The 23770-nt window shown below is 46.4% G+C and overlaps 1 long non-coding RNA gene across 1 annotated transcript in view; it reads left to right on the forward strand.

Moving 5' to 3' along the window:
• The window catches only part of LOC308525806, a 33554-nt gene extending 12548 nt beyond the window's left edge, over nt 1-21006 (forward strand). Inside the window, exons 4-5 of the long non-coding RNA XR_013996482.1 lie at nt 11392-11489; nt 20883-21006. This is a non-coding gene — a long non-coding RNA (uncharacterized lncRNA). The remainder of the gene's footprint in view (nt 1-11391; nt 11490-20882) is intronic.
• The last annotated feature ends 2764 nt before the right edge of the window (nt 21007-23770 follow it).

A 23770-nucleotide genomic window follows, 5' to 3' on the forward strand; every position in this document is an offset into this window, starting at 1 on the left:
GTCCCCTCCACTCCTCCCCCAACTCCTGTTCTTCAAAATCCCCTCTTCCCATGTCTTCATCCATCAGTAATAAAGCAGGAACAATAGGGGTTTCTTTCTAATTAAAGGAAGCAGTTAGTGTTTCCACTTCAAAGCCCTGAGAGAGAAGACTTTTGTTCCTCAGGCCTGGGAGCTCTGGGAGCCTGGTTGGGTGGGGAGGTAGCGCTTCAGGCCCAGCCAAGCATTAAGCTCATGAACCTGAGATTCCCCCTGTTTGCAGGCTGAGAAGCTCAAATTTAAAACAACAATGTAATTTGGTAACTTCGGCTCTGATAAAACAGTTGGGGGAATTTCTTCTCTCCTAGCGTCTGAAGCCAATGTTATTACAGGTGTGTGTTTGTCTCTCCCACACCCTACCCGGCCCCTGTTGCCTCACCACACACAGCACGCACACACACACACACACACACACACACACGTGCCACACCACACTCACACTTACGTTGGACTCACAAAGAGGACATGGTGCTTGCTTAGTGGGTACATCCCCTCCCCCTGTTTCCAGGGCAATTTGGCCTGTACTGTCCCACATACCCGGTTACTCACACATATCATCTCTCCACCTTTAAATGTTCAGGAACAAGGCACTCTGGCTTGAGAACTATTCTCTATAAGTCAGCTTGGCAGAGAGGTGGTCTCTTCATTTGACATACACCAGCCACAGACTGATCCTCTACACTAGACCCAGATTGATTCCCATCCTCATTATAAACTGGCCACTACCTCTGACCACAGACTGAGACCCCAAAGTAATCATAGACTGAACGTAGCTATAGTCAAAGGCTGAAGCTCCAAAGTGGCCACAGCGTGTGCCTTAACAGTAGATCCAATAAAGAGCAGAGTAGGTCTTTGTTCTAACAAATCATCTCTCAAAATTGATCCATTGATATAAAAGGTGGAAAGAGAGCTTTTGGCTTACTTTCTCTGGTGAAACTCTGTAGAGCCCACAACACCCATCCATCCACCCATCCATCCATCCATCCATCCATCCATCCATCCATCCTATACGGAGCACCTATTCTTTGCCATATAGTGGTCAGCAAGGCTAAATATAGACCTGTCCTCAAACATCTCAGTGTTGGAGTAATAGCACAGGTTTTGGCATTTTATGATCCTGTGTTCAAATTCCCCCTCCTTGATGTACTAAGTGGGTCATTTTGGACAAGTTACTTAACCTCTCCAAGTCTCAACTTTCTCATGGGTAAATTGGGGATAATAATTAATAATAATAATAACCTCTAGGGATGTTAAAAAGATTAAATGAGGTTATCTATCAAGTGCTAACACAGTGCCTGGCACAAAGAACATGCTCAATAAATAATAACGATCATTCATTTAGTTATTATTCATTCTGGTGGACATATAGACAGACATATCTAAAATGACAAAACAGCATAAGAACTGTCCTGGTTACATGTACCAGGGGAGCCACGAGGAGACTGGGTCTGCTGGGGTTGTCAGGGAAAGCTTATGTGAAGGTGGAGGTTGGGGGTGGGGCTGGAGGCAGCCCCTTGGATAGAGGCTTGAGGGGGTAGGAGTTTGCTTGGTTAACCAGGCCTGTTGTGTCCAAGAGGAGGAAATGACATGCATGTTCCACTGGGGTCAAGAATAGCATCCCCCTGCAACCATGGATGGTATATTTTGAAGACCAAAGACAGGTACTATTCTCATGCCACCAATTAATCAACTCATGCCACTAACTGATAAAGGTGAGAGTGCTCTAAGCATCCAGGAGCGTCTCCAAGGGCATTTGATGATGCTGGTGGATGGTGATGGTGATGGTGACACAGTGCTGTGGTCGTGGTAAAGCGATAGTTTGATTAAGTAATGGATGACGGAGGTCTTCTGGCTATGCACCTTGCCCCTGCTCTAACCATGCCTTCCAGATGCCACCCCCTCCTCCCCCTTCCCTTCACCTCACTGCTTGCTTTCCTCATCCCCCAAGGCCCCTGGGTTCGAGGTCTAATCTGGCTGTTTCCGCACACGCACACGTGATGCCGCCAGCGTGGGGCATGGCCGCCCTGCTGCGGCCTTGCTTGCTCCCCTGATTATTTCTTCTTAATTGAGCGTAAAGAATGTGAGGAATGTGGAGTAGACCGCAGGAGGAGGGCTGCTGCAGCCCCCACCATGATGCTGGATTCTAGGCTCTGGATGGGAGAACTGCAGATGGCTGCTGAACCCCACATAGTGTGTCATTTCTGGTGCCCCCACCCCACCCCACAATGGTGGGCTCACTTCTCCAACTATTGATTGGTCCCTTCTCTGCACTGGGGCTTTCTTTTCTCTCCTTTCTGCACAAGGGATTTCACTTTGTAAAACTGGCCAGGATTTCCCCTCTTCCTGGGAGCCTGCCTTGATTACAAGCCCTCTGACATTGATAATCCTTAGCTACCTATAATTCCAGGTGGAACTCAAAAAGCTATTCACTCTCCTCTGGTGGAGGAGGGGAAGCAATGCTTCTGGCTGCTCCTTGGTCTTGTTTGGCTGCTGGGAACCCTGTGCCTGAGCTATGGGAAGATGAGCTCAAGTGTGAAGCCAGGATGCTTGCCTGTCACGAAGGCAGCCAGGTGAGTCACAGCTGCAGTGTGACTGTGAGGCCCGAAGGGAAGTGCTTGCATCTCCTCTGTCACTTTCTTCTGCTCACTCAGGGCCCAGCCTCCCGCCTTCTCAGGTGAAGTGTGACTGGGATGAGGAAGCTCAGGTGGAGGACTCAGACCTGGGTTCAGGTGCTGGCCCTGTCCTGCCATCTAGTAGCTGTGCGACCGCAGGTGAATTTGTTTATCTTGTCTGAGGCCGGTCCCTTATGAGTGAGAGGATGGTGGCATTTCCACACGTGTGGGTTGTGAAGATGAAATTAGATGTGCTAAATAAAGCTTGTGAAACATGTACTAGGCACTCAGGAAGCATTAGTTTGGCTCTTTGGAGGAGACTGGAAGAAGAGGGTGAATTTTGTAAAAGAGGTCTTATTTCCTGCAGTGAATGCAGTAGGCCATCCCTAGAGATCATTGAAGGAACAGCATGATGCTGAGAAACCCAGTCCGAGGACTTCCACCCAGATCCTGGAGCTGAGCCCTGCTAAAGAGAAGTACGGGCTCAGGGATGGGGGTGGGGGAAGATCTGGCAATCCCAGGGCTGTGGCTCTGGCTCCTGAAGAGAGGACAGAGATAGCTGTCTTCTTCCACCTCTCCTCCCCTGGGCCATGACCAAAGACAATGACCGATTCAGCAGTGGGTGGAGTACGGGGTGTATTTAAAGAAAACATCCTGTCCAGGAGAGATGTTCTGTGTTGAGCTAGCTAATCCTCCTAGAATAGCTGCGTGTGGGCCGGTCTTCTTATTTTCACAAACAGGACGGGGATGGGGGCTGGCTGGAGTGCAGGCCAAGCTCACCCGGAGGCAGGACTGGGCAAGGAAGGCCTCCTTGGACTGGTCCCACAGACTCCTGACCGCCTTCAGCCTCCTGCCTCCTCCACTCATCGGTAGGCAGTGGCCTGGGGTGCTGTGTCTGAGAGTGAACAGCAAGGCTGAGAATGCACTGATTATGTTCTGCAATTTCTGGAAAGTTCCTGCTGTTGGCGATTTGCAAACTTCTCTCGAGATGAAAATTTAAAACAAAGTGGGAAGTAAATGGGCCTCATGAGGGATGGCGCAGGGAGCTTTATCATTGGGGGTGTTTATGTGCAGGGGCCCCTGAGCAGGGCCGTGGGCTCCTTCATCTTTATGGCATCCTGAATGCCGGCTATTAGTGGGACTTAGGAGAGAAGCTGACCTGCTGGGCTGACACTGACATTTCCCGGAGGGAGAGGCAGCATTGCTGCCCTCCCATCTGTGGCAGGAGGTGCCCAAGGAGAACCCCTGGTCCCAATGAAGCTGATTCAGTGGTTGGAGACTGAGCTGGGGAAGGGCAGCAGGAGTTGCAGGAAAGTGCAGAATGAGGGGAATTAGGCCTGGAGCAGATGAGGATGAAATACTCATTTGCAGGAATCTATCTTCCTCAGAATCAGACTGAGCCTTTTCATGAAGTCAGATGTTAGACCTCTCTCTGCCTCAGAGCTGCACCCCTCCTAGAGCCCAGAAAGCAGTTCTGTGCATTGTTCCCCCAGCCCCAGCCCCATCTGGGTCTACATTCCTGTGTGCAGCCCCAGCAGCCTGGCGGCCATGGCCAAGCCACATCTGGGGCTCTCATGGTCACATCTGCATTTGCCCCTCTTAGTGCCGATTATTTCTATTCTGACTTTTATCTGCATCTGTGGAATCAGGAGGGGGTCTTTGGATGGTGGGTTCCCAGCCCCAGGAGCTGTCAGTTTGCAGGGGAGGGTTGGGGAGGACTCCGTGTCACCCAGCCCAGAGGAGCTGCTGAGATAGGCTTTAGTTGCAGGCATGAGCTCCTATTCTCTGCAGGCATATAGATTCCTGGCTCTTTGGTTCCAGGAAGAGACAGCTGGGAGCGATCCTGGCAGAGCCTCACGCCTCCCTCCCCAGGCCCTTTCCCTTCCCCAGTCCTACTCTGCCTATGCCACATGTCCCTTCTCCTCCAGAAGCTAATTATACTTATTACTGTTACTCACTCTAAATTATGTCTCCCAAATGACAAAGGGGAATGGTGGCAGAAGAAAAAGAACACTCATGTCGTATATGAGAGGGAGATAAATGTGGGGGATGGGAGAAGAGAGAGAAGATGGGACTGAGCACAGGTCCCTTCAGTGAGCCACCATGAGCTATGTCAGGGGTCCCTGGTCTGGTTTGGAAAGGCACCGGCTAGTGTCAACATGTAAGAGCAAGGGTTGTGTGGCCAAGACGCTTCGCATTTATAGGCTTAAAGTATCCATGAGAGGACTTTTCTGGCTTTTAAGCCAAAGTACCTTGGCCAGAGACTGGATCTCTCAGCTGGCCTTCTGATCTGGCATCTTTGTGGCCAGAGTTCCCTGGTTGGGTCATCTTCTCAAGACTGATTGAGAATGGTGGTGGTAGAGGTGAGGTGCATTGAGCATTTCTTGATGTGGTCCTTCATAGTTGGACTGACACCTGGCCATAAAAACCCTGACACACCCAACTGGTGTGTCTCAGTGGTTGAGCGTTGACCTGTAAACCAGGAGGTCATAGTTCAATATCCAGTCAGGCATGTGTCCAAGTTGTGGGCTCAACCCCTAGTGTGGGGTGTGTAGGAGGCAGGCGATCAATGATTCTCTCTCATCATTGATGTTTCTGTCTCTCTCTCCTTCCTTCCTCTCTCTGAAATAAATAAAAATATATTTTTAAAAAACACATAACAACAGAAAGACCCTGACACAGCAACTAACCCAGGAACAAATAGAGGACTCCAGAGAGCCAGTACCTCCCCTTTGGTCTGGCCAGACCTGCTGATGTTCTGGGAACTTTGTAGGCCAGTGTCCCCCTGAGTGAGGTCCTTTAGAATGAAGTACATCCCTCATTTGCTTCCCCCATAGGAATAACACAAAATACAAGGTTTGGGGCAGAGAAAAGAAACTGGAAAGGTCCTAAATGGGACAGTGGGTGAGTGTATCCACAAGCCCATCTGTGTGTGTGTGTGTGTGTGTGTGTGTGTGTGTGTGTGTGATATAAACCACTAAGCTTAGAACAGTGGTTCTCAACCTTCCTAATGCCGCAACCCTTTAATACAGTTCCTCATGTTGTGGTGACCCCCAACCATAAAATTATTTTCGTTGCTACTTCATAACTGTCATTTTGCTACTGTTATGAATCGTAATGTAAATATCTGATATGCAGGATGTATTTTCATTGTTACAATTTTAACATAATTAAAGCATAGTGATTAATCACAAAAACAATATGTAATTATATATTCAATATATGTTTTCCGATAGTCTTAGGCGACCCCTGTGAAAGGGTCATTTGACCCCCAAAGGGGTCGCGCCCCACAGGTTGAGAACCGCTGGCTTAGACAGTCATCTTCCCTGTCCTGATTGAGGACTCCCCTCATTGAGTTCTGGAAGGCTCTGGGGGTATTCCCCAGGATGAGTCAGAATATTAGGTGAACTCAAATGAGAGTTGGCTGATCAGGAGGAGCATCCCCAAAGTAGTGGGGTGATGGTGGAGGGGAGGTCTTCAGTGATTCTGCAGAGCTGGAAAGTAATGAGGTTTGGAGTTGTTTTCCTAAATCAGATCCTTTCCACCTATGCTATGATTCTCACATCACTCTGCAGTAGGTTTCTAGGCTCTGAGACCTCAGAGTCAACTCTCACTCATATCTGAGCAGAGACCCCATCTGGATCTCAAATGACGGAACTTGGTTTGGCCTCTAGAGCAGCCATACGTTCTCCATGTAAACAGAAGGGATCCCAGCGGAGGCTCCACTCACCCTGTGAGATAGTGCTGATGGGAACAGTGATTCCACCCATCACATCCAGGGCTGGGGGCACTTTCTCAGAGTAAGTAGCCTAATCTTCCTGAGCCTCGGTTTCCTCCTCTATAAGATGGTAGTAATAGTAATGCCTAGCTCATAGGGTTGGTATTAATACAGCAATAAATGGGAACAGTCCATTACAGTGCCTAACACCTCCTAATGGCTCAATGCACATGAACTCTTCCTGTTTGTTAATTCCCACCCCACAACAGACAACCTAGTGCAGTCAGGCTTGTGATGTACGTAACTCAGGGTGAGTCTGGAGCTGGGCTGTGGTAAAGTTTGGGATGAGGATAAAGGTATGGGGTTAAATTCAACAATTTTAAATCGTGTTTGGGTTGTGACTGGTTTGGGGTTCTTGTGAGGGATGGATTTTGGGATTAGGATGACTGTTGGGAGAATTAGGATTAGGGATGGAGTTGTTTTTAAGGAAGTCTTTCTCTTAGGAGTAGAATGACTACATCTGACTACATCCCAGCATAAACTCGAGAGATAATGGGGCTCTGCAAGACCAGGTTCCTGATGGGGTGCCTGGCCTGCCTCGGCCTGGAGCTGTTCCCAGGATGACCTCCACCTCTTTGCTGAAGTGAGCAGTGCAGGAGGTTAAGGCCTTTTGGGGGGTGGCTTGGAGACTAAGGCTAAAGAGAATGTGGCACCTCCCAGAGTCTTGGGTTTTGCTTTTGGGCTAGTCCCATCCCTCCAACACTGTTATGCTCTGTCCTCCCACCTCCAGCCCTCTCCCACTCCTCACTACACCCCACATTCTCACCTGTGGCCCCAGCCCCCTGGCACATCTAACAGGGAGCAGGCCGGGAGAAACTGTGGCCTGGCCTCCGCCTCCCCCGCTCCCCAACCTTCTTCCAGCCTCCACCTCCTGGGGGAGGGTAGGACACAAAGGCCGGATCTTTCCACCAGCCCCATCCTCCTCCCTCTGGCCCCTCTCCCTCTCCCTCCCTGGGCTGGCAGAGGCCAAAGAAAACAGAGCGCTTCCCCAGCCCACTCTCACTCTCTCCCTCACTTCCTGCTCCGGGAAGATGGTTTACTCCCTCCCCTCCCCTGGCTCAGGACCTGGCCTTGGTGTCAAGTTTCTCCAGAGCTTCCAGAATTAGAGGCCCTGCCTGAGCTCACTCTGGACCCCTCACCTCTCCACTTCACCTTTCCCGCGTCTTTTATCCCTTGACCCAGGCCCTGTAGTAAAATTCTGTTATTCAGGTGGGGGAAAAATCCCATGGAAGGAAGGCTCTCTAGGGGGTGGGGAGCATGTAGGATAGGAGGCGGATGGAGGACAGTTAGCTGCTGTGCAGAAGGAAACTGTGAGTGGGTAAGAGCCATGTGAACACAGGGACCAAATACACTTCCTTCACTTCTGCTCACCCAGCGGAAAAAGTGCCTCTTGCAGCCTAGTGTGAATGGTGCCCCTTGGACTGTGCAATGAGGTGGCCCTGGCCAGTGGTCAGCCCCAGAGGGTTAAGCAGCCCTCGGTCCATTTGTGCCCAACTCAGGAGACACGTCTCCCTCAGCACCTCTTGATTTCTGGATCCCTGCTCAGTACAGTTTCAAGTGTGGCTACCCTCCTCACATTGCTTCAGAGGATCCTCTGCCTTATTTCCTCTGCTCTGGGGGAGAGCTTTGCCAAGGAGCCCCTCAGCTCCTGAGGGAATTGGGGGGGTGAGAGGAGGTGTTCTGAAGTCCGGGACCTCTGACCTGCCATCTCTCTTCATAAGCAGGTCTTGCTTCTGGCCCAGGCCATCCGTCCTCCTCTCTTTTTCACTTGCTCTCCCCACTTTCCCCACCCAGAAGTTGGGTCCCCTTGAAATTACTGCTCAGTAGACTCAGAAACAGAAGTTCAACATCTGGGGTCTGGTGTCACAGTCCCTGGATTTGAATCCTTACAAGCTGGGAAACCTTGGGCAAGACACTGGACACCTTATTATTATTTTTTTAATAGGCTTTTATTGATTTTTAGAGATTAGAAGGAAGAGGGATAGAGAGATAGAAATGTTGGTGAGAGGGGAACATCATTGATCAGCTGCCTCCTGCATGCCCCCTACTGGGAATCGAGCTCGGAAACCCCAGCATATGCTCTGACCAGGTATGGAACCATTCTATAACACAGAGCCGATGTGAGGATTAAACGAGATAATGGAGTATTGCACGTAAAGGAGTTGGTGTCATGCCTGGCATATAGTGTACATCTGACAGGTGACAGGTGTTATTATTATTACTGTATCTTGTGATCACTCCCCTGCACCTGAAGGCAGTTCCAGAGAGACTAGTGAAGGATGGTAGAAGAATGAGGTTCTGACTTCCCACAGGAACTGTGTTTCATCCTTCTAGAGTTCATCTAGGAAAGCCCTTTCTACTGTTATCTGAGTGGCTCTCTCTCCCCTTTCTCAAGTCTTTACTCAATAGCCACTTTCTCAGCGAGGTTTTCCCTGACCATCCTATCTGTATGGCAACCTGCCCCTCCCCCCTCAGCTCTATTTCCCATTCTTTAACTTGTTTTATTTTTTCTCCATAGCACTTTTTGTCATCTAACATTTCTAATATTTTACTTTACTTTTTTTGTTTTATTTGTCTCCTACTACCAGAATATAAGCTCCACGAAAAGAGGGACTTTTGTCCATTTTATTGACTACTGTATCCCTCCTGCCTAAACAGTCTCCACACACTGGGAACTCAGTAAATATTTGTCGGATGGTGCTCATTCATGATTCATTTAGGAAACATATTTGGCCATCTCTAAAATGGGCCCGGTATGTTCCTGGTGAGCTGTAGCCGATGATTCCTGAAGGCTAATTCACAGACCAGCTACATCAGAATAATTCTGGGGCATGTATTAAATACACAGATCCTACTCCAAACCAAATGGATTAGAATCCCCCCAGGTGGATGTGCATTTTAACAAGGATGCAGGGTGATTTGATGTGCACCAAGATTAGAAACCACAGCTGGACAACCTGGAGGACAATAATGGTCAATAAGAGAATGGAGCATCACAAAGGAACACAGGGTGACCAGTCAGGAGGCCATTGTTACAATTTAACTCAGAAACAAAAATGGCTTTGACTAGGGTTGAGGCCTTTGAGATAGAGAGAAGTGGATGGATTCAGGGGATTTTCAGAAACTAAAATCTAGACGATAGATATCATGTGGCTGGCAAGGCATCAAGAATGACCTCTAGCCCTGACCAGTTTGGCTCAGTGGCTAGAGCGTCGGCCTGTGGACTGAAGAGTCCTGGGTTCGATTCCGGTCAAGGGCATGTACCTTGGTTGCAGGCATATCCCCAGTGGGGGGTGTGCAGGAGGTGGCTGATCGATGTTTCTCTCTCGTGGATGTTTCTAACTATCTCTCTCCCTTCCTCTCTGTAAAAAATCAATAAAATATATTAAAAAAAAAAAGAATGACCTCTAGGTTCCAGGCTTGTCTCACTCTCCCCTTCTTCAAGACTACTCAGTTGCCACTTTTGATGGAGGTGCCATCATTCAGATGGGGCATCTTGGAAGAAGACCTAGTTTTGGGGGAGTAAGATTATGAGTTAGCCTTAGATATATTGAACATAAGGTACTTTTGGCATTCAGAGGGAAAATGGCAAATCAACAGTTATGTTCCAGGGCCAGGAGATTGCCAAAGCCAGTCATCTGAAAACATGATGCTCAGAATGGAAGTAGTCGACTTTCAGTGAAGCAAGAAAGCTGAGATCAAAGGAGTTGACCCGGACTACCTCAGCATGTTTACTTGTCATGTTAAAAAATACACAAACATATATAGAATCCACTGTGAGAAGCAAATAAAACAGAGGAAACTAAAATAAAATTACATGTGCCCTAAACTTAATTACGCTTAAAAAAAATAGAGCAGGAACTATGCAACTGTAAAATGCATGTGTAGCTCTTATTGAAAGATTTAAATCTTGCTGACACCAATAAGAAATGATGGGTTGTGATTCATCGGGAAGGTAATGTGATTTCTGCACATGGGCTCTGACCTTGGGCGGCCCAGGCAGAGCTTGGAGAGTGGTTCTAATTGAATCAACACCCGGCAGGGAGGGAGTCGGGGGAGGATATCTGCTAGGACTATGGAAAGAACAATCATACTGCACTTTAAACAGAGGGGAAATGGGGCAGTAGGCAAGAGGCGGTTCACATAGAAAAAGGGGTTTAGGGGCCGAAACCGGTTTGGCTCAGTGGATAGAGTGTCGGCCTGTGGACTGAGGGGTCCCGGGTTCGATTCCGGTCAAGGGCATGTACCTCGGTTGCGGGCACATCCCCAGTGGGAGATGTGCAGGAGGCAGCTGATCGATGTTTCTCTCCCATCGATGTTTCTGACTCTCTATCTCTCTTCCTTCCTCTCTGTAAAAAATCAATAAAATATATTTAAAAAAAGAAAAAAAAGAAAAAGGGGTTTAGGAAGCAAGATGTGTCACGCTTCCCCAGCTTGGCCCAGGGCAGGGAAATAGAGGATGCGAAAGGCATGAGCAGCCTGATGACTAGAGGGTGCCTATTGTTTCAGGGCTGGAGTGGGGCAGGGATATGTCACTGATGTCTCCTGAACTAAAGGGGAACCATCACCTCCGCTGCCCTTTGCTCTGATTCTGGGCTCGCCAAGCAGCCTTCTGATGAACAATTCAATTAATAGTAATAGAGAACACTTTCTCAGCATTTAGAGAACAATAATAGAAAACATTCTTCTAAACCCTTTGCATACATGATCTCATTTAATCTTCTTGATAACCCATGATGTATGTTGCTGCTATTTTCCAGATATTACAGATGATAGAAGTGAAGCCCAGAGAAGTTAATTAAGTTGCCCAAGGTCACATCGTGAGAGAGCTGAAATTCAAACCTAGACTCTCAGGCCCTCCACTCTTAACCGTTTTAGTTGGGGATTTAGTATTCTCTTCCCTAGTGAGGGGGTGGGTGGTCAATCCCATATTAATGTGATAAATTGAAACTCTTGTTTCCATAGAAGCTCCTGCTCACCTGAGTCTGCTGCCGAGAGATCAGTAGAAGAACATCACATTGTCCTGGAAGGCAGGGGCCAGAACTTGCACATGGTCTCTCAAGGTAAGTACTGTCTTGACCGTGCCTAGCTCACAAGTGGCACAGGAGACTCGTACCGAGGGGCTAAAGTGGAGGCATTGCCTCTGGGACTCTGAGGGATCTCTAGGGACCTGCTAGTGGTCCCCGAACAAAAAAGATAATACTGTTTTCGACAATTTGTAGCAAATTTTCAATATTTAGAGATTTTTTTTCTTGTCAGTTACAAACTGGGACTGCCTAAATGAACAGTTGTTAACCCAACTCCAAACTTGTCTTTAAAATGTAGTTATGGAAGAAAAAAAATATATACTCCCAGATGTAAATTGAACCAAAGTGCACATAGAATGCAGAACAAGGCCAAGCTGTTCAGTGTAATCATTTTGGGGGAGAAAAGTTTCCAAAAGGCTTTTTATCTCCCCACCAAAAGTTCCAAATGGTAGGAAAGTAGACGTTTATAAACTCTAAGTCTTGAGTGGCTGCAAATGTCTGCAATTTGGAGTCATTTTTGGAGGCGATATTTCTCTATTGCCCTCTGGAATGATAACAAACTTATCTCAATGTCTCCCAAATGCCATCTGAGCACGCAGATGACGCCCAAAGCCGTTAAACGCATCATCTTCCACCTAACAGGCTATTTGCTATTTTTATGTTATTATTTTTAAGCTTTTGGAATAATTATCGATTCACAGGGAGTTGCAGAAAAACGTGCAAGAACTCATGTATCTTGCCTCCAGTTTCCCCCAGTGGTAACATCTTGGATATCATTTTTAATTAAATAGAGAAAATTAAAAAGTGGCTTGGGCCCTTCTGTGACAAGCTTTCAGAAGACTGAATCTACACCTGAAAGATTACCTTGATTTAAACAAAGAGGGGAAACATATTTTTGCCTAATAAACTAATTTGAAGACGTTTAAAATGTATTTGAAAAATTTACTTTTGTTTTTAACATGTAGCAATTGGCCCATAATCACAGGTAAGTGAGCCCAAATTTTCACTTTCAGCCTCCTTGATGTCATCTACAATGTGTAATTTGAGCCCTTACCACAGCCCAGCCTCATCTCCAGCTTCTCTTCCATTGCTTTCAGCATCTCATTAGCGATTAAAAATGTCAGCCCCTGTGGTGGAAAGGTAGTTTTTTTTATAAAAAATGTCTGGAGCAACCATTAACATTTTAGTGATACTTTGGGGTCCTGTGAGTTCTCAGGCGTTTTCAGTAATATAAGTACTTTAATTTATGGCAACTGAGAAGTAGAGAAATTCATGGCAAGGGAAATTACTAAGTCATATTTGTGTCTCCCATACTTTTGGGGAAAAAATGCCAAGCACTTGCCAGCTGAAAGGGTCTCCCCAGCCCTTCTCCACGGGGGACATTTTAGGCAAAGCTTTTTGTTATCATGCTCCCTCATCAAAATTTTGCTGCTGTGATAGCTCAACGCCTTTTTGGAATTGTAATGGTTCTAAGAGACTCAGTGGGATGCTTGTAGAATTCACCCATGTATTGGCTTCAAGTGACTTTGTTAGATATTATTTCTCTAGGACTTTAGGTAGAGCTGAAAATATCACACAAATTGATTGTGATGCTTTAACTTCAGAGAAGAGACATCTTCACCATCCTTGTTTTAAAAAATCCATCAGTAATGAAACATGACCTTACTACATTTTACAGTCTCTTGGAGAGCCTGACCTCTAGCCATCCAAAATCAGGACACTGAAAACCTTTAAGTGATTGGAAACTAATCAAATGCTCAGAACAGGTAAATTGTGGCACAGTTTCCACAAAGGAATACTATACAGCAATGTGAATGAATGAACTGCAATTGGGGACATGGAGAAATATGGAAGACTCACAAGCATAATATTGAACAAAGAGGCCAGACAGAAGAACACATGCCACTTGATTCCATTTATATGAAGTTTTAAAATGGGTAAAACTAATCAGAGGTGTTGGAAGTCAGCCCTTGGGGGGTGGGTGGGGGAGTTACTCCAAGGGGACAGCAGAGGGGTTTCTGGGACGCTGGGAATGTTGGTTATGTGGGTGTGTTTGATTTGTGAAAATTCATCAAGCTATCTACTTAACAATTTTTGCACTTTCACTATGTAAATTAGACTGCCACAAAACATTAGAAAAAAAGCCACTAAATGCAATGGGAATGGGATTATGAGAGAGCCTGGGTGGCTGGCAGGCATCCCAGCGTCCTTCACTTCACAGACGTGATGGCGTCCCTTCAGTTCTGTCTCAGACGGTGGTGGATGGTGGGGAGGCGTGGCAGGCTCCACGGAGACATCATGGATGGCCTCTAATTATACTTTTCCTTTTAGAATTTTTTTTTTTTCCAAAAGAGGGACTTTAAATGATAGTTCATGGGAGGACCTCCTTGATGTCATCTACAATTGGAACACTTTTCTCACTGACAAATCTGTGTGACTAAACGCACACACACATCCCTAGCTCAGCATCACACTGCCTGGCAGAGGGCGGGAGGGGGGTGGGGTGGGCGGCGGGGTGGCACCGCCGGGAAGGCTTGGAGCTCCGCAGCTCTGCTTCTCACTTGCTCCACGTCCTTGGACAGGGCCTGCTCTCTAAGCCTCAATCTTCACCTCATAGGCTGATATTAAGAATTAAATGAAATAAGGCCTCCCAGGGGACATGTGTCTAGTACAATGTGTGACATGTGGCAGGTGCTTGAGGAATTGTCCCTTACTTACATCGTTTCTAATTTTTACTCTGAGCCCTAGTGATCTAAGGCTCTGAGTGACCACAGGAACTTGTGGCCTGGCTGATGGGGCCAGTGTGTGGTAGAGGGTAGGGGGATGGGATGGTGGAGTGGTGATGGGCAGATAGATACCTGGGAGAAGGCCAAAGGCAGAGCTGAGGGGCTGCTTGGGATCTGGGCCTTGGAGGGAAGAGGAAGAGAGCAGTTAGGGCTAAAATGCCTCAGGCCGGGAGTTCAGGAAACAGGCTAGTGCCTGATGGACTCAAACCCTGGAGCAGTGGTTCTCAACCTTCTGGCCCTTTAAATACAGTTCCTCATGTTGTGGTGACCCCCAACCATAAAATTATTTTCGTTGCTACTTCATAACTGTAGTGTTGCTACTGTTATGAATCGTAATGTAAATATCTGATATGCAGGATGGTCTTAGGCGACCCCTGTGAAAGGGTCGTTTAACTGCCAAAGGGGTCGCGACCCACAGGTTGAGAACCGCTGGGCTAGTGGCTTCTAGGACTCTGGAGGGCATGTTCTAGTCCAGTGATGGCGAACCTTTTGAGCTCGGCGTGTCAGCATTTTGAAAAACCCTAACTTAACCCTGGTGCCGTGTCACATATAGAAATTTTTTGATATTTGCAACCATAGTAAAACAAAGATTTATATTTTTGATATTTATTTTATATATTTAAATGCCATTTAACAAAGAAAAATCAACCAAAAAAAGGAGTTCGCGTGTCACCTCTGACACGCGTGTCATAGGTTCGCCATCACTGGGAATCTAGTCTCTGAGGAAGAAGTTTACGGCCAAGTCATCCCAGGAGCACCCCACTCCTTTCGGCCATGAATGAGCCGTGGCTGTTCTCTCTTCAGTGGGGTCCTTCTGTGTGTGCACCACATCTTCCACTCCCCTCCCCCCAATTACGCTGCCTCTCCCTCCAGGCCCTCTTCTCAGCACAGACACAGACAGGAAGAGCCCAGGCTCTGGCGCTAGAGAGAGCTGAGCTCTGCTTCTGACTCGGCCATTTACGAGTTGTGTGACCCCAGCCAAGCGGCTCAGCCTCTTAGACTCTTGCGTTCTTCTTTTGTAAAAGAGAATGATCAAAGGACCTGCCTTGTACACCGATGTGAGGATGAAATGAAAAAACTCTGGCCAGAGTACCTGCCCCATAATAAGTGTTCAATAAAATAACTGTGGGTAGAGTAGTGTAGGAGGAATCAGATAACGCGAACCGGCAGTGTGGTGTGTGGGGATAATAATCATTTGTATTCCAAAGTGTAGGTGTGAGACTCAAAATAGTGTTTGTGGTATAGAAGCTCCTAGCCCAGTGCCCAGTGCCCAGTGAGGACAAAAATGTAAACTGTTTATCTTGTCCCCCGCTATTTCCCGCATTCTATCCAGTGCTGGGGCCTCCTTCGATCCTATCTTTCAACTTCCCCTAGACGGCTGATATCACACAGCTCTCTGCCCCAGGAAGCAGCCCTGAGGAGAGGGCCGGCTTGTGGATGAGGGGAGGGAGAAGTGTGCCCTGAGGGTAGGCCATCCACCTGAGACGTGGGGCAGACCCAGGGAGAGGGCAGCCTAGCGGGTGTCTCTATCTGCACTCATCCCAGGCTGGTCTGAACCTCCATGCTCCCATCTACCTCAAAAGGAGCTCCAGTCCCTCCACTCGTTGGTGAACAACTCAGGCCAGCAGTCAGCCCCACTGCCACACTCTTCGTCTCCTCAACCCAATCCTAACTAACCCTCTCCTCTCCTTACTCCTTCCAGGCTTCATCTTTCCCCCCATCCCTGTGGAGCGCTCAGCCTGCCCTATCTCACCAGATTCGAATCCAGACCCACCCCACTCCTGCCTAGCATTTTCCTCTCCCTCTTCCTGCCCACCCCCAGGGCTGCAGTGAGGACCTGAGTACCCTTCTGAGATCTCTAGAGGACGCGCCCTACCTCCGACTGGAGGAACGTTTGCCAGTCATTCCATTCTGGTGAAAGCAAAGCCCCCGGACTGTTCCCCTCAGCCTTGGGCTCCAGGATGCCCCTGAAGGGCTCTCCTCCATCCCCACTGAGGGCCACTCAGCTCCTGGGGGCTCATGGGTACAGTGAGTCAGGCCTGTCTCTGCTGTTGTTTATGTAATCCTTCCCTGCAGTAACAAGGTGTTTACTGTTGCACAAACACATTTTGGTTTAATGGCTGACAGTAAAACTGTCTGATAAAGTTTGATTTAGCGAAAGAAAGCAAAATAAATCTGGGGGTATGGAGAGCTATTGGGAGGACAGACTCCTAGGGCTTTAAAAAGGGGCATGAGAGTGAGGGATGGGGGTGCCGGCTGTACTTCCCTGCCTGTCCTTTCTGCCTGTCTCCCAAGAGCACCTCTGACAGCTCCTCTGCCGGAAGCCGAACTCCCCACAACCTGGCATTTTCTTGCTTTCATGAATCATCTCCATCCTTCAACATCCCATGTAATTTGTTCCTCCTCCAGAGAGCCTCCCAGGATTGCTCCAGCTCAGATAGAGCTGGCAATGTTGCCTAAGAGAAGATCCTTGAGCCAGGAAACTAGATGTAGCTCTGGGATTTAGTAGCAGTGTGGCCTTAGGCAAGTCACATTGGCTTTAGGGATCTCAGTTCCGTCAGCTGCAAAGGGCACTGAGCAGGATAAAATACAAAAAAAAGTGCTTGGTTCTTTCAAAAAGTTTTTTTTTTCAACTATAGTAGACGTACAATATTATATTAGTTTCAGGTGTACAATGTAGTGATTAGACATTTATATAACTTATGAAGTGATCACCCCGCTAAGTCTAGTGCCCCTCTGACACCAGGCTCAGTGATTACAGTATTATTCACTATATTCCCTACGCTGTACTCTATGTCCCCATGACTGTTTTTATAACTGGCAATTTGTACATCTCAATCCCTTCCCCTTTTCACCCCCACCAACCCACTCCCATCTGGCAACCATCAACATGTTCTCTGTATCTATGAGCTAGTTTGTTCTGTTTGTTCCTTTATTTGTTTTTTTTAGAGTCCACAAGAAGTGCTTGGTTCTTTTTGTATTTGGCGACTTTCCGCTAGCATCATGTTTGTGAAATTCACTATATTGTTGCGTGCAGTACTAGTTCTTTCATTTTCATTGCAGTGTAGTATTTCAGTATGTGAATATACCACACTTATCTATTCTATTGTTGATGGGTGTTTGGATAGTTTCTATGTCCATGTGTTTTGGTGAATGCTTTTCTGTTGGATATATGCCTAGGATGGAATTGTTGGGTCAAAGGGTATGCCTACCCAGAGGGTAGCTGTAGATTTCCCTGAATAGTTTTCCAAAGAGGATGTGTCGATTTATATTCCACCCAACATTTGGTATTGTCTTTTTCATTTTAGCCTTTCTGGTGGGAGCGTGGTGCTATTTCTCTGATGTTTCCATTTGTATTTATGATTCCTAAAGAAGTTGAGCATGTTTTCGTATGGTTACTGGCCTCTTTTGTGAAGTGTTTGTTCAAGTATTTTGCCTATATTGCTATTGAGTAGCTTGTCTTTTTTTTTTTTTATCAATTTGAAGTTCTTTATATACTCTGGATCCGAGTCCTTTGCCATATATATATATATATATATATATATATATATATATATTCTGTAAATATCTTTTCCCACATTGTGGATTGCCTCTCCAGTTTCTTGTGTCTTTTGAAGAACAGAAATTCTTTCTTTTAATAGTATCCAATTTATTTCAGTTTTCAGGAAATAGCTTTTGACAGGTTGAACCTCAATTCTATCTTGTTGGCTAACTCCATTTTCCCCTTCGGAGTCATCTGTTTTCCATGTTCTGTCCTGTGTTTTTTTTGGGGAAAAATCGTTTTCAAGGAAAACCTCATAGTTCAGGCCCCAACTGTTCACCTTGAAGGCTTTTCCACTTGGAAGTGTTGCTGGAGCATCCCTGGCTCCTATGCCTGGGGAACTGCCAAATCCTTCCCCCTTTCTCAGGAACATGGGCGAGTTGAGTAGACTAATCTTCTCTCTTCCACTTCAAATCCGATTAGCTCACTCAAGAGAAACTAAACACCAACAAGCATATGTAGAGTTACTGCATATGCTGAATAATATTAATAATCAGAGAGATGTAAATTACTAAACAGAGAGATATAAATTAAGAAACTCTGAGATATCACTTTACAACTATTGGATTGACAAACATTAGAAGGCTGGATAACACCAAGTGTTGGCTAGGATATAAGGGTATAATAATGTGCATGCTCTGCCAATGGGAGTGTATCAGGATAGTAATCAGGCACTGAATTAAGGCTATTTGTACCCTTAGTACCAGCAGTCTCAGTCACACAGGACCAGAAGGATGTGGCGATGTGCATCGCAGCATTGTGGTGGTGGTGGTGAGCATCTGGAGGAGTGGATGGGTTACATGGGGTAGTATTATGCAACATCTGGAAACAACTGATGATATGTACACTCAATAACATGCATGGTACTTTAAAACATAATGCTGAGTGGACTAGTAAAAAGCAAAAGGAGATATACAGCATAACACTATTTGCATATACTTTTATACGAAAGAAAGATAAGCACTTTGCAAAAGCACAAACAACCCAAAAGATTTATACACATCCAGCACATTAAGATGGTTGCCTGTGGGTGGGTGGGAGTGAGGCATGGGGATAAAAAGGGATTTAAAAAAGTTCCCATACCTTCACTTTCTCTTGCTTAATGCATTTTTAAAAAAACCCTTCTCTGTAATAGCTTCTGAGTCTCTTCCCAAAGACCTCAGCCCTCACTTGTCATCTCCCTTCAGGCCTCTCTCAAGCCATGTCTGACCTGCACAAGGTAACATCTACCAGATCCACATTTACCCTGAATGAGCACTCAGCACACCACGGTTGCCAGCATGAAACCCCATAGGACTGGGGAGAGAGGGGAACCTGAGGATTTGAGTGGGGACCTATGTTCTATTATTCATGGTGCCTGGCACCTGGGAGCTGCTCAGACAATGTCTTTTGAATGAGCCAAGGAAATTCTGGCTCTGCTGTTTACCAGCGGTGCCAACCAGGGCAAATGCCTTCACCTCTCTGAGCTTTGATTCCCATCTCTGTCAAAATGGACATAATAATTACAATTGCTCTTTCACAGGGTTATTGAGAAGGTTAGGTGAGGTCATTGCTTTGGACAGGACTTTCACTGTAAAGAGTACCCAAGGCAATAGAAAAAGTGTAGAGATAAGAATGTAGGTGTGCAAATGTCAAACTGTAATCTTGTACACCTAAAAATTAAATAATGTAATTAACCAATGTCACACCGATAAATTTAATTTAAGTAAAAAAATGGAGGAGTCTCAGATCCCATCACTTCTATGAATTAGCCGTGGGACCTTAAATAACAGAGCATTCCCTGGTCTCAGCTTTTAAATTCTGTAAAATGAGGAATAATGTCAACCTTGTAGGGTTATCAGGATTAATGACCATGTTATGAGAATTATTGACAATATGTACTTGGTATGTAATAGTAGGTGTTTAGAAAATGGGAGCTCTATAAATCCATTTGTTAATTTATTCAGTGAATACTTGTTGGATGCCTACAATGTGCCAGGCTAGACACTAGGAATGGAGCAGTGAACAAAATAGACAAAAATCCTCAAATTTCTGTCCTTTGGTTTGGGAGTGGGGTCAAATAAGAAACAAAATTAATAAGATATATTGTAAGCTAGATGTTGATAAGGGCTCTGCCAAAAACCAAGGGAAGGGAGATAGGGAGCATCATGGGTGGAGCGGAAGGGATTTCCTTTTCAGGTAGAGTGGTCGGGAAGAGCATTGCTGAATGGGTGATGTTCAAGCAAAGTCTTGAAGGAGGAGGGAAGCCTTGGGGAGGTACGAAGGTCCTGAGGTGGGTGCATTCCTGGTGTTCTCAAGGCATAGCTAGGAGGCCAGGGTGGCTGGGAGGAGCTCAGAGTGGTAAAGGCAGTGGTGGGGCTGATGGTAGATGCTCCACTTAAAGATCGCTGTAAATCATGCCTGGGTGCACAGGGCTATCTCAGGAGAAGAAAAGAGGCTGAAGGAGCCGTGATTCTCAGGTGTGTAGGTGCATGAGTTATCTACGGCTGCCTCACAAACTATCCCAGAACTTAGCAACTTAAAACAATAAGTACTTATTATTCCACAGGTTTTGTGGGTCGGGAATCTGGGCCCAGCTTAGGTACCTCAGATGGCTATAATCAAGGTGTTGACTGCGGCTGCAGGTATCTCAAGGCTCGACTGGGGGAGGGTCTGCTTCTAAACTCGCTTGTGGCTGTTGGCAGGACTCAGTTCCTCAAGGCTGCTGGTGAGAGTTGTCTTTCAGTTCTCTGCCTTGTGGGCCTCTCATAGTTCAGCTCACAACATGGAAGATGACCTCCTTCACAACAAGATATATCTGAGAAGAAAGCCACTGTCTTTTTTTTTTTTTTTAACATCTTTGAGAAAGAGAGGAAGGGAGAGGGAGAGAGAGAAACATCAATCTGGGAGGAAACATTGATTGGCTACATTCTGCATACTGCTCACCAGGCATCGAGCTGCAACCTGGGCTTGTGCTCTGACTGGAAATCGAACTGGCAACATTTCAGTGCATGGGATGATGCCCAATCAGTTGGGTCATACCTGGCCAGGGCAAGCACGGTCTTTTAATGATATAATCTTGGAAGTGATATCTCATGAGCTCTGCTTCATTCCTTTCTCTAGAAACAAGTCACCAGATTCAATTCTCACTGGGGGAGAAGAAGATGACACAAGAATACCATGGGAGGGGAATCACCTGGGAGAACAGAGGTGCCGTCGCTTACCACCAGCAAGCTGTGATTTGCAGGTATGGCAGAGTTGCCAGAGAGTACGGAGGTATGGGAAATTATTTGTCCAGATGCAGCAGGGACATTTGAGACGTAGTTTGTCATACAATGCAGTTGTACTTTTCTACAAGGACTAGAACTAATCAAATAACTTGCTATCTAGCTATCATCTCTCTATCACAGTGATGGCGAACCTTTTGAGCTCGGCGTGTCAGCATTTTGAAAAACCCTAACTTAACTCTGGTGCCGTGTCACATATAGAAATTGTTTGATATTTGCAACCATAGCAAAACAAAGACTTATATTTTTGATATTTATTTTATATATTTAAATGCCATTTAACAAAGAAAAATCAACCAAAAAAATGAGTTCGCGTGTCACCTCTGACACACGTGTCATAGGTTCACCATCACTGATCTATCATCTATCTATATACCTATCTACCTATCTCTCTGTGGTCCTAGCTAACCTGGCTAATTAGACTCTCCAAGTGCTCATTCTCGAGCTGGGTTTCAACTTTCAGGGAAGAGGCACTATGAGTGTGTGCGCATGTGCACGCGCTTGTCTGTGCTTATTTTCTATAGTGTCTGCATCTGGGGTCCTACTCTTCCCTGAGCCTGGAGACCCCTGGGTTCACCTTTCCTCTGCCCCCCCCCCCCTGCACTTTGTCAGGAGGTCACGTGTGAGGAAACAAGCCCCACGTGGTTTTAATCATTTTGCTATAAAAGCTGAGCTGCTCTCCTCTTTGATCCAGGCTGAGCTGCTGGAGGAAGGGCTGGGGGCCAGGCTGGCCAGTCCGCCCAGCGCTCCGCACAGGGCTCCCACATCAGACGGCAGCCGTAAAATGGAGCACAGCTCATTAATTCTCCCTCTTAACCAGGGCACCTGACAAGAAGTGACTTTGAAAACCCGGAGGACGGATGGGCGGGCGGGTGGGCGGCTCTGGGGCTCTGCGAGGAACATCTGTTTCCAGGTCCCTGTGAAATTGACATCTTTTTATTTGAAACATTTCTTTTATTTCCCAACTTCCTGCAATTGGCAAGGTCTCTGTGCCAGGGAGCAGAGTGTCCTGGCTTTTCGGGCCATATGAGCTGAGTGGCCTCACTGTCCTGCTTGACAGGGCTAGGAGTGCCAAAGTGGGCAGCCTGGCACTCTGTCAATTATTAAACCTATATTTGTGCAGAGAACATCAAACCCCATAAAAAACCAAAATGGCCTTGAAATGGAAAACCCTGTGAAAATCTGTGAACCTCCATATGAGAAATATTAGCGTTTTAGAACTAGAAAAGTCACTGGGAACCTGGCATTTTCCATCAAGAGTCTTCTCTCCCTGGGGCCCAGCCCTATTCGGTTTGCTTGCAGGCCTGATCCCCAGCCCTAAGCGGGGCGTATACCAGAGGCAATCAATTGATGTGTCTCTCTCACATCAATGTTTCTCTCTGTCTCTTCCCCTCCCTTCCACCCTCTCTCAAAATCAATGGAAAAATAATATCCTTGGGTGAGGATTAACAAAAAGAAAAATGAAAAGAAAAAGAATGACCTCCTGTGCTTGCAGCCTTCCTTCTGGGAGCTGCGATAGCTATTGGTGACCAAAGACCCAGGTTTGACCTTGCAAAGGTCACTAGCAAAACTGGTTGACTTTTCCTCAAGGTGAGAGCTCAGGGCTCTTAGGATGGGGGATTGGGAGTGGTGGTTAGATGATGCTATTTATCACCACGTTGTCCTAGGGGCCTTTGGATCATCTTATATTTCTGGCAGTCTGATCCATATGTGTTATCCATCACCCTTCAGGATCCAATCTTGGCCAGGTGCATGATTGTCAGCTGGACAGCCAGCAGTCAACATATGAAAAACAATGGCATGGCTGAGTTCCAAGAACTTATCAAGAGATAACTGCATCTGGTATACCCCTTGGTGTGCACAAGAGTGTGTGTGTGTCTGTGTACGCGTGCGCACACGCATGAACTTGTGCACTTGTGTGGTGCCAGAAGATGTGAGTCTGAATGTTAGTGCGTCTGTGTGAAAGCATTGGTGCCATGATGGGTGTGTTTCTGAAGCATGTGCCTATGAATGAGTAGATGAGTGAATAACATCGTTTTTCAAATTTGTTTCTCTGTGTTAAGGTGCATGAGGAGCTGCTGGGATGAAGTGGTGATGTGCATTTGTGGGATGCGCATGAGATGGAGAATTTCCTCATTCTCACGTTTCCTGAGAGTGATGCAGATGTCCTTGCGGTTTTGCTTCACCAGTGACTGTAACACTCATCCATTAATTTCCAAGACATTGAGTACTCCCATTCCCAATTCTTTGAAGGCCCCGTTAAGACTGATGGCTCTGCTTGGCTGGTGTGGCTCAGTGGTTGAGCGTTGACCTATGAACCAGGAGGTTATGGTTTGATTCTTGGTCAGGGCATATGCCCAGGTTTCAGGCTCAATCCCCAGTGTGGGGTGTGCAGGAGGCAGCCAATCAATGATTCTCTTTATCATTGATATTTCTATCTCTTTCTCACTCTCCCTTCCTCTCTGAAACCAGTAAAAATGTATTTTTTTTAAAAAAAAGACTGTAGGCTCTTGAGTCAGATTACGTGGTTTTTGAATCTTGGCTTCATCTCTTTTTAACCTCATGGGCTTGGGCAAGTTGCTTACCTTTATATATCTTAGTTTGCAGTGGTTCTTAACCTTCTGGCCCTTTAAATACAGTTCCTCATGTTGTGACCCAACCATAAAATTATTTTTGTTGCTACTTCATAACTGTAAGGTTGCTACTGTTAATAATTGTAATGTA

The sequence above is a fragment of the Myotis nattereri genome, assembly GCF_964212035.1.
Source record: "Myotis nattereri genome assembly, chromosome: 10".
NCBI classification, from domain to species: Eukaryota; Metazoa; Chordata; class Mammalia; order Chiroptera; family Vespertilionidae; genus Myotis; species Myotis nattereri.